Raw genomic sequence first — 12,279 nt, forward strand, 5'->3', positions numbered from 1 at the left:
CTACACAGGAGTTGCAGTGGTGGGAACGAGAGGTGGGATTAGTCCCGTGACCTCTCATTCAGGTCCTATTTTATATAGATCGATATAAAATAGGACCTGAACTATATTATTGGGCTCGATCTCCTCTTAGGAAAAATTCGCTACTTCAACTGAATAATTTGAAATGACTGAATATGTTTTATAAGATTTTATAATATTTGAAACTTTCGCGTTCCATTTCTATTAAAGTTAAATAATGTTTTATTGAAAAGTGATTAACTGATAATTTTATAAATACCTAAATAAACATACATTAATATTATTAATTATGCAATGCTAATTCTCGTTAATAATTAGTATTGCATAATTAATTATAACAAAAATGCTCGTTATTTTTTTTGTATTTATTATTTTAGGAGAGTTCCCACGGGATTATTATGAATCAAAAACTTCAGTATCATAACCTCATGACCACTTGAAAATCATAAAAAGTGTCATTACAATAATAATCCCTATTAAAATCGCTAGTTCACACGCCGTAGCGAATTAACCCTAAACAGCGCGGTGCTTTAAATACACTGTAATTGTTGATATTGTTAACATTATCCCACTTCAACGAAACCGTGTCACTTTTGACACAAAAAATGGCTAAGTGCCATTTTAAGCATGGATTTGCAAATAAAATAGATAACTAATTGTGTCGCAAAAATTCTCACGGGTTAAAAATGATACTATGAATTATTTAAAGGGGTACTTATTGTGTATTTTTAACCGACTTCAATAAAAGGAGGAGGTTCTCAATTCGGTTGTAATAATTTTTTTTTTATAATTCGAGAGTTTTACAGACAAGTCTAAATATTAATGTTCACACGGCTTATTATTCAATACATTTTTCCAATCAAAAATGTGTTTTGAATTTCAGTTTAATTTTTAATTGGCTAATTCTATTTTTACCCACAATAAAGTACCCACAATAAAGAAGCCTGCACCTCACCTGATGAAAAATGATAAATCAGGCCGAAGTTCTTTAATAAATGAAGCACTTCAATCAAATTAGTAACGTCCATATTACAGTCGTTTAATCTATTGGGTGTGTGTAATAAAAATAGCAAAAAAAAATAACAGAGGCTGTCTGAATCAATTTCATCAAAACTATTTGGTTTTTGCCACATTATGTAAATAATTTATTTGATCGCCTTAATAAGCGTATAATATGTCCAATGATAACACGCACGCGTGTCTCGAAGTGCGGAAGCGTGCGAGCCGCGTGCCGGCCGAGCGGCACCGATTCGCGCTAAAGTGCCGTCTAATAGACCGATATGGCACCAATTTGAATGAGTGGACACGTGGGTGGTTTGATACCATAATATACTAATATTATGTTAAAGTATAACAGATGATCATCGTTAGAAAAGGGTTAAATCCGACCTCCTAAATGATGACTCTACATTTTTTTTAATAGTAGTGAGAAAAAAAACAGACGTTTGAAGCGTATAGGCATGTCAACTTGTTATTAAAAAGGTAGTATTATAATCCGATATTTAATCATACTACTATCCGCCAGTGTTTTTACAAACTAAATACAATTTAAAATATGATTTATAAACCCTAATTTAGTCTGCAAACCGCGTCGAATCCTTAACAGAATCCCAACAAGCGTCAAATGAGAGGCGCAGTAGCAAATAACTTGTCACACCCACGCATGCGCGTGGCGAATGCGTTTGCGATTGCACGCCTGTCGTATTGGTTATTGGATCGTACTTTATTGGAAAATTAACAAATCAATATAAGTACAAAATAAGGTAGCAGGAAGGCGCTGGATGCAGGCCGCTACCAACTGTCATTGTTTAAATCATTGGGGGAGGCGGATGTTCTATGGCTGAAATGATGATGATGTACCTATTGAGTTCCTGTGGTTAGCAGACTACTGAATCTTGGAGTTTTTCAGATTTGTCTAGAATGGCGAATATACCTTATTTATAGTCTTACCTACTTACCTTTGAAGTGATGGGCACTAGAAACGGTTGATCGTTGATTGACGGCCTGGTGGACTTCAACACAAACCGCAAATGCGTATTTGTATCCTGTTGAGGGGAAATGATAGCAGCTTCAGTGTACTTACATAAGTATACCACAAAAAAAAATGTGTACTTAGTTTGGGGCTGAATAAATTGGTTTTTACCGCGAAAGTTTAAAATACCTTTTTAGGTATTATACGATTTTAAAAGCTTTCGCGTTCCATTTCAATTAAAATAGTAAGACACGGGTCTTAACGAGACGTTTATTAATGAGTTACATTATGTACTCACGGCTTGACGTTTCGGCTACTTATTTTAATTGGTAAAAAGGTATTATTATTTACATAGGTACGTATACTCAGTTATTAATACTTACGAGTGCACGTAACAAAAAAGTGGATAACAACACGAATTAAAGCAATAATAACCAAAAAAATAATTATACACGATAGTCGCAAAAAATATTTGCACAGTGGTGAATTCAAGCAAAAATATTGGCAGTTTAAATAGAAATAAAACCAACAGTAGCAACAGAGACCGCCACAAAGGGCGTAATTAAATCTTAGCTCCCGGGGCAGTTATGTACAGTGGACCGCACATCTGACTATACATGTCGGTTGAAAAATAGCTCTTATTGCTACTATAAAGATGCCATTATGTTTAGCTTATTGTACCGTCGTTTGTACATCCCTCGGGCGCGCGCGCACGCCAGGTGCCGGCACAAAGGGAGGAAATAAATCTTAGCTGATGTTGACGCGGGATACGTTAGAAAATTGCTTGGTTATTACTAGGACTTTTCTGTCTGATTATATTATTATTACTACCTAGTAAATACCTATATCACCCACACGATTATAATCTTCCCAAATCAAAGAATGCACCTACCTTTTAATAAGGACGTAACAAGATTATTCAATTTTATTCAACATCAAAATACAATCGTGGGTTCAATTCCCGCCTTAGGCAGTTCGATTTTTCAACTTGTTTATAACAAAATATAATTTCACAAGCAATGTCAGTGATCGAATAATGGCAACCAGAAAGAGCTAGTAGAGCAAAAAAATTTTACTGAAAATCTTATTAATTACTTCATACGCTTCGGCTGTAATTGCTTTCTATTTTTTACCCCTCGCGCTCGACCCAGATTCCCGCCACATTTTTTGGGTAAAAATCAATTTTTTGATAAAAAAATTTCGCTGCATGAATGGAGTGCATTGTTCAGTGCACCGCGCACTGTGCAGCGACAGATGGCGGCGATAAGGGTAAACGGTTTGACACCGGCACAATCGGTCAGAACGTTTAGCTAGGATTTTTTTGGACTCCTGCGGTAGCTGGTGATTGAAATTCTGTTCTATGATGGTTTAACTTTAGGTATTTTCTACAAAGAAGTCCATATAGTCACAAATTCGAATCACTTTGACGAAGAAGTTGGAATAGACCAGGTACTTTCTAATTTGAGCGTAACTTTCACCGTCGCCAACAAACGTTTTTGTGTCTTTCCTATAGGTAGTGTATTTTTTCTATGACTATTGAGAATATAGTAAACTTAGTACGAATTATGCTCATATTTCTCATGATCATTTATTATCATGACATTAACTTGGAAAAAGTAAGAGTTATTTAGGTACAAGAAGTACACTGGTTTTATATCAAACTGGAATTAATTCTATCAAAAATAGGTAAGTAGGTAGAGCTTTTTAAAGGATTAACTTGGAGCGCATTTTTTTTAAATTCCATTAAAAATAATCATCACAACTTTCTTTGAAATAATAATAATTAATCATCTAATAACAAGACCCCATTTTCATCTCGGAAATCCTTGCAACCCGCAGGGAATGATCATGAATATCAAACGGGCATCGCATTAGGGTTCCCTAGTTATCTGATCCGGATTAAACCGGTAAAAAGCGGTCATTATTCCGCCTCCGTGACGTCATATTGGATTTTTTATTTTGCCCACACCTACAGGCTTTGTTGCTGGGATTGTCACTGAGCTGGATAATTTGGAACTTTTTTGTGAAAAAAAATCCAGTAACATACTAAAACAAGCCACCAGAGACGTGGGTAAATATAAAAAGATTTTTCATGACAAAACAAATGCACAAATACCTTTATTTATTTATTTCAATGTTGTATCTTAGGTATTGCATACTATTTCAAAGAACTATGTAGATTTAAATACGTTACGCAGGTCACGGGTTAAATTTTTCGTGAGACATTTTTTTATGTTTAGTTAAGTTTCCTTTGTTTTACTAGTATTATGTTGTTTAAAAAATCTTAATCTATTCAGAATTAAATAAACCCACTTACTCTACATAAAACGATGATAAAGCGAATTAACAATAATTACAGCATCTTGAATGTCAAATGAGTGCCAATAACGCATCAGGGGTCCATATTAAATACGATCCCAAAAAATATAGTAATACAAAGCTAGGGAACCCCATATGATGGTATCTGAACACATTAGTGACTGAAGTACCGATAAATATCACATATCCTCGATATCGTAGAGTCGATCTACCCTAAAGTATTTGGTGACAGTTATTTGTCACAGTTCTTTTTGTAGTGCAGTTGCAATTTTTGGGTTAAAATGCATTTAGGAGTATTTTTTATTGATATTTGTAAACTACACAGTCTCTACATCTTTCGTTTGCTTTAGGGTAAAATAAAATGTGCTGCTAAGTGACTAATAAGATAAACACGTCATGTCTAGGCTACCTACCTACCTACACACAAAATCACCTTATACACAAGTGCCGATATCAAAAATTCAGAATAGAAATAAAATAACATCTGAATATAAAAAAGTAAATTAAACAACATAAAATACAAGTGCCTACATTTATGACGTCACAAATCAAATCTTTTCTTTTGAACATGCAATTCACACTTAACCACAATGCATGCGAGCATAAACAATGCATTGTCATGCAAAATCTGATCAAAATTATGCTTCTTTTTTTCGTCCCCCCTAAAGCTAACAGTATAAAGTCTAAAATAGTTCAGCAATATTGTATTTACATTAATTTGAATATTTAATTGCGTGACATTGTCACGCGGTGTCCTCAAACAACCGAAAGACCGGGACAATCGATTCGGTGCGGACGCGCATTGGTTAAAATTAACAATTCGGTGGAGTGACAAGCTTACGTGACTTACCATGGGGTACCTACCTATTAATCAACTTGAGCGTAAAGATTGATTTAAAACTATAATTAACGTAGGTATAGTTTTAAATTACATTATGGCAAAATATCTAGCTACAAAGAGCTACAAAAGTAACTGGATGCGGAAACCAATCCCATACTACATACCTACATATTTAATTCTAAAAAATATTTAAGAGAAAATAGAAATGCAAGATCTATAATTATAGAAATGTCTATTATGCCTATTTTAAAAAACTACAATTAACCGAAAGAGCTACGAATAAAGGAAATAAAATATACTCGTAAAACTCACAACCAATCTCAATTTTTCTATACGTGCGTGGTCCAAGCGAAACCCTAGTGGATAAATAAATAAAAAATGAAAGAGACTGATACTAACCGTTAAAGGTTTCTCGAAAAGTACATTATTACCAATACCAGCAGTTATAAAAATGTCAGGAACAATCCATCATACAGTCGAAGTCGCACATAAATGCCCTAACGAGAGCCGAACATGAATGCAAATTAACTTACTGCACCGATGAGGGTTGCTTTAGGGCTGGCAAAAACTGTTTTTGAGCTAGGTACTTCAAAAGATGAATTGTTAAAACTATGTACCTATATCAGCCTGTGGCGTTCGGAAATAAGTGATTTCCGAACGCACATTTACTCTAGGCATAGATAAGTACGATACTCTATGGTATGACTATAAAAACTTTTGACTTGTCAGAGAGAGGCCTCAACTTTTTACCGCGCGCATCGCGATTATAATTACTCTTTCAATAATGTGAAATGTACATAATTCACGTAGTGTTAATTGTGTGTGCTACTTTATTATCATTGTATCCACGCCTGATTCTACGCAAAGTGCGTCAATACACGTTGTTCTTTGACGAAACGTCTACGGAGTTTCATTCCGGCATGGGAGACGCCGACTCACCAAAGCCTCCCAAATTGGTGACCCCGACTATGAAATAACCTGCGTCAATGAAGAAGATTGAAACCCATCGGCGTAGGCGCATCCACTAGCAGCAACGAGACTATTGGAATCGATTTTTCCTACACAACATTTTGGCATTCACAACATGGCGTCGTCTCGGCTTTCGTAACAAAATAGCGTCCTTGTACTAAAAACTTCACTGCAAATCCAACTAGACTACTTTCGCGTACAGTGCATGTGGTGTTATTGTGGTGTTGGTGTTAATTAAGTGTTCAAAGTGCATAACCTTGCCGTGCTAACCCCTGCTAAACTCCTGCTAACATACTCGGCGCTACTAACTGTTAGAGGACTGCTTGCTCCGTCTACTCTCCACATCCCAAGCATCGCAACGCACGCAAGTACTGTTTTTAATCCAAATCTGACATTTCGTGAACTTAGTGCATAATGCAGCTGCTACAATAACATACAAACTGGACTATTGAACATTTAGTAATAACTCTATATAATTTAGCATTAATTCTAGTATTAACCCCAATTAACAACTATTTCAAATTGCAATTCAAATACCTGTGAATTAAGTAGTAAATTTTTTTTTTTTTTCTAGCGGTTTATTAAGACAATATTATTACGTTGTACTTTAACTTAAAATATATGTAATTTGTGGTATTGTTAACCATCTGTTTTTGAAATCAGATAATTAATGTTTGATAGCCCACACAACAAAGTAACTAATTATTATAATCGGTGTCAAATTTCAATTGCATGTTTACAAATTTTTTATTTCTCTTTTAATGTGTGTTTTCCTTATTCTTATTTTGCTATTGCCTTCTTTTGAAAGATATTTTCATTATTTATGATTTTGAATTGGTGATGTTATCCATATAACTTGCTATAACCATTTATAAACTAAAATTTCTATAAAAAGCAAGTTCCATTCCACATTGTTAACATTTTAACGGTCTAGGAGTAATTACTAATTAAGAATATTTTTTCTTTTTTGAATGTGCCAATCCAACTTTTAATTTGTTTAATTAACATACTTCAAATATTATTTTTTCTTACTGCACACCTGCGGAGAAGGATATTTGGCATACTTGCATTATTATTATTTTCTTTTTATTTTAAATCTAAATTGTGATCTTTTTTGAACATCATCGCTTATCATTAGATTTTTGTGTTACTAACCGGGACCATGGCTGAAGCAGAATTACATGCTAAATTAGAAGAGCTTTTAGCTCAAAATGCTACCTTGAAAGCTCAACTCCATCAGGTACAAACAGAAACAGCAGAAACCTCTACAGCATCGCAAAAAGAACAAGTTTGCAGAGTGTCTGTGAAATTACCACCTTTCTGGATTGACAGGCCAGCTATTTGGTTTGCACAAGCAGAAGCCCAATTTCATCTTGCTGATATAACCACAGACATGACCAAATTTAGCCATGTATTGGCATCCATTGACCAACGTGTTATTGGGGAAATTGAAGATATTATTATGAATCCCCCGAAGGAACACAAGTACACTAAGCTAAAAAGTGAACTAATCCGTCGCCTTTCCACTTCGGAGGAGCAGCGGGTCCGCCGACTATTGGGCGACGAAGAGCTTGGTGATAGGAAAGCCTCGACCTTCTTGAGACATCTCCGTTCACTCGCTGGCTCAACACTCAAAGATGATAATCTTCTAAGGCAACTTTGGCTTCGCCGCTTGCCCAGCCAAGTACAAGCTATTTTGGCAGCACAAGCAGATCTGAGTTTAGAGAAGTTAGCAGAGCTTGCAGATAAAATTATGGAAGTGACCCCTGGACCTGCCAATGTATATAGTGTGGATAATACTCCTCCCCTTCTAAGCACACTTGTAGAATGCGTCGAAAATCTTACCAAACAGGTCGCTGCTCTCTCAGCTGCCCAAAACACACGAGATAGCAGGCCAAGAAACCGTTCGACATCTTATCCCAATAGATCACGCTCTGGGACACCAGCCAACAAACCATGTTGGTACCACAACAAATTCGGTCGCAGAGCTAGCAAGTGTGTTGCACCGTGTAATTGGCGAGCGGAAAACCAAGAAAGCAATCAGTAAAGGCGGATACTGATTGCTGTTCGATAGATTCCCAAGGACGCCGCCTCTTCGTAACGGACAAAACTACTAAACACAGATTTTTAATTGACACTGGATCTGACTTATGTTGTTACCCCTTCCGGTGGATTCGTGACCGCAGAACACCTACAGATTATTGATTAAGCGCCGCGAATGGCAGTTGCATAAAAACATACGGTACAGTGAATCTCAAATTAGACTTCGGACTACGCCGCGAATTTATATGGCAATTTGTGGTTGCTGACGTGAACGCTCCGATCATTGGCTCCGACTTTCTTGCTCACTACCACCTCCTTCCCGACTGTGCCAACAAACGGATTGTAGATGGTAAGACAGGTCTATCTAATGCTGCTATCGTCGCACCTCCCGATCCAATCAATGGTGTAAAAGCAATCGTAGTCAACCCCGGCAACTCGTCCTATTACAACATCCTCTGTAAGTTCCCAGATATCACCAAACCACCTGGTCTACCACGTATCGTCAAGCACGAAACGGTTCATTACATCAACACCACTGAGGGCCCACCAGTAACTAGCCGTCCTCGCCGCCTTGCTCCTGAAAAACTTAAAGCCGCACAACAAGCTTTTACAGATATGGTACAGACGGGAACTGCTACACCATCCAGCAGCTCTTGGTCCTCACCATTACACTTGGCCCCTAAGAAAGACTCTACATGGCGACCTTGCGGCGATTATCGTGCTTTAAACGCTAGGACCATTCCCGACAAATATCCGGTGAGACACATAGGTGACCTTGCATACAATCTGAGAGGTGCTTCAGTTTTCAGCACCATAGACCTGGTAAAAGCATACCAGCAAATTCCCGTCCACCCTCCAGATATTTGTAAGACGGCCATCATTACGACCTTTGGCCTCTTCGAATTTCCGTACATGAGTTTTGGACTCCGAAACGCCGGTCAAACCTTTCAAAGGTTTATCGATGAGGTCACCCGCGGTCTAGATTTCGTCTTCCCGTATGTCGACGATATTTTAGTATTTTCTCATGATGCTGTCCTGCACGCAGAACATCTTACTATATTATTCCAGCGTTTACAAAAATACGGCGTGATTATTAACTGCGACAAGTGCGTACTGGGAGCTAAAGAGGTAACCTTCCTAGGGTACAACATCTCGGCGGCAGGCATCAAACCTCCAAGCCAACGAATCGACGTTATCAAAAATTTCCCCTTACCAAAAACCGCGCAGGGGCTTCGTAGGTTTCTGGGTATGCTGAACTACTACCGCAGGTTCATACCTAAAGCTGCGGAATATCAAGCACCTCTGATAAGCGTCCTCGCCAACAACCAACTGAAAGGTTCGAAACCCGTTCCCTGGAACGAAAGTTTGGCACTAGCATTCCAGAAATGCAAAGAAACTCTCAGTGATGCTACTATGCTAGCCCATCCAGCTCCAAACGTTCCACTAGGATTATTTACCGATGCATCCAGTTCCCACATCGGAGCAACCCTGCAGCAAAAAGTGGATGACGAATGGCAACCTCTCGCCTTTTTCAGTAAGAAGCTAAGTTCACAACAAACACAGTGGCCAGCTTACTACCGAGAATTACTGGCCGTTTACGAAAGCGTACAACACTTCCGCCACGTACTCGAGGTTCAACACGTTACAATATTTACAGACCATAAACCGCTGCTGTATGCGTTCGTACAACGCCGTGAAAAACTTCCACCACCACAACTAAATCAACTGTCTTTCATAGGTCAATTCACAACGGATATCGCCTATGTTCAAATTTATTTTGGCATGAAGTTTAAATAAATAAATAAATAAATAAATAAATAAATATCAAATACATAAAAGGCGAAGAGAACATCGTCGCTGATGCAATGTCCCGAATTGAAGCCATCTCATTTGAACAGGATTACAAAACCCTCGCAACATCACAAGAAACAGATCAAGAACTAATAGACCTTCAAAACAGCGCTTCTAGTTTGCAACTCACTAAAATTGTTCTCCCAGGTTCTGACACTGCCATCTTTTGCGACGTGTCCACAGGCAAACCTCGTCCATATCTGACCCCTCCATTCCGCAGAGCAGTATTTGACAAGTTACACAATTTAAGCCATCCTGGCATACGAGCAACTACCCGCCTTTTAACAAGCCGTTATGTGTGGCCTTCAATTAGAAAAGACTGCCACAACTGGGCGCGATCTTGTACAGCTTGCCAGCGCACGAAAATTTCAAGGCACAACTCTGCTCCCATTGGAACTTTTGATCAACCATCCCACCGTTTCGCTCACATACATATAGACATTATTGGCCCACTACCTGTCTGTAACGAGTACCGTTACTGTTTGACGGCTATAGACAGGGTCTCTCGCTGGCCCGAGGTTTGGCCAATGCGCTCCATTACAGCCGAGGAAGTTGCAGACACTTTCACGAGAGAATGGATCTCACGATTTGGTGTCCCTTCAACTATTACAACCGATCAAGGAACCCAATTCGAGTCCGATCTATTTCGTCGTCTTATGCAACATTTCGCAACTAAACGCATCAGAACCACTGCTTACCATCCTTGCGCTAACGGTATGATCGAACGTGTGCATCGTCAACTAAAAGCATCTCTCATGTGCCATGACGACTCTTGGGTTACATCTCTACCATTCGTTTTACTCGGTATGAGAACTGCTTTCAAAGAAGACATAAAAGCAACCGCTGCAGAAATGGTTTACGGAGAGAATCTACGTTTACCGGGAGAGATGCTTGCACCTACCGATAATCTTAAATCCTTCGAAAATTCTAATGATTTCGTTGAAAAATTGCGTCGAAAAATGACAAACATGAGACCAATTCCTGCTTCTCGCCATTCAGAACCATCCACTTTCATTTTCAAAAATCTCGCCACTGCTACTCACATTTTTCTACGTGACGACACTGTTCGACGCCCCCTCCAACCGCCTTACACCGGCCCATATCCCATTTTAGAGCGTTCTACTGATGGTAAAACCCTGACGATTACAATCAACGGCAAGAAATCCACGGTTAGCATTGATCGTGTCAAACCGGCTTTCATCGATCATTATGCAACAGATGAACATCATAATGATACACAAGAGCAATCTACTAAGCCTTCTATCGGTACACCTCTTCCACAAGCAGCTCCTGCTCAAGCCACGATCCCATCTAAACAGCCTTACACTACGCGTGCTGGAAGGCATGTAAAATTTAAAGATCAGGATGACTATTTCTTTTTCTCCTAACTATCCTTCTCCGTGGGGGGGTGATGTGGCGTTCGGAAATAAGTGATTTCCGAACGCACATTTACTCTAGGCATAGATAAGTACGATACTCTATGGTATGACTATAAAAACTTTTGACTTGTCAGAGAGAGGCCTCAACTTTTTACCGCGCGCATCGCGATTATAATTACTCTTTCAATAATGTGAAATGTACATAATTTACGTAGTGTTAATTGTGTGTGCTACTTTATTATCATTGTATCCACGCCTGATTCTACGCAAAGTGCGTCAATACACGTTGTTCTTTGACGAAACGTCTACGGAGTTTCATTCCGGCATGGGAGACGCCGACTCACCAAAGCCTCCCAAAAGCCCTTAAACTAAAGTTTAAATAAGAACGAATGACAGATTTTAAATTGTAGCATCATCATAAATAATTAAGTACCGCCGAACTCTACAATTTTTATGATACTATTTAAAAACATACAACCGAATTGAGAACCCCATTTTTTGGATTCGAAAAAAATATATGAGAGAAGTTTACGGGTATGGTACCATACCGTCTATTTAGTGTTATATGAAAATGATATAATAATACATATCATACGTAAAACAATATAATTATATTTATAAGTATTGACATAGTTAATAAAATGCAATCAAAATACTGAATTTATTCCAAAGACATAAGATAATATTAAAACTTCAGTAAAACAATAAAAATAATTTATACCGTTAAAAATTTACTTTCTTTTGCCAGCCCTAATGGCTCACCCGCCCAGCAGTGGGCATCGATCGCCATTGTCCGCGAGGGGGCCTCCCCCGCCTTAGTGCCCCACTTGCTGTACAGTGTACTTGCCACCCTCTAAACTTAAACCCGTAGAGCATTTTACTCCCAA

This window comes from Ostrinia nubilalis, chromosome 4, assembly GCF_963855985.1.
Source record: "Ostrinia nubilalis chromosome 4, ilOstNubi1.1, whole genome shotgun sequence".
In the NCBI taxonomy this organism is placed as follows: Eukaryota; Metazoa; Arthropoda; class Insecta; order Lepidoptera; family Crambidae; genus Ostrinia; species Ostrinia nubilalis.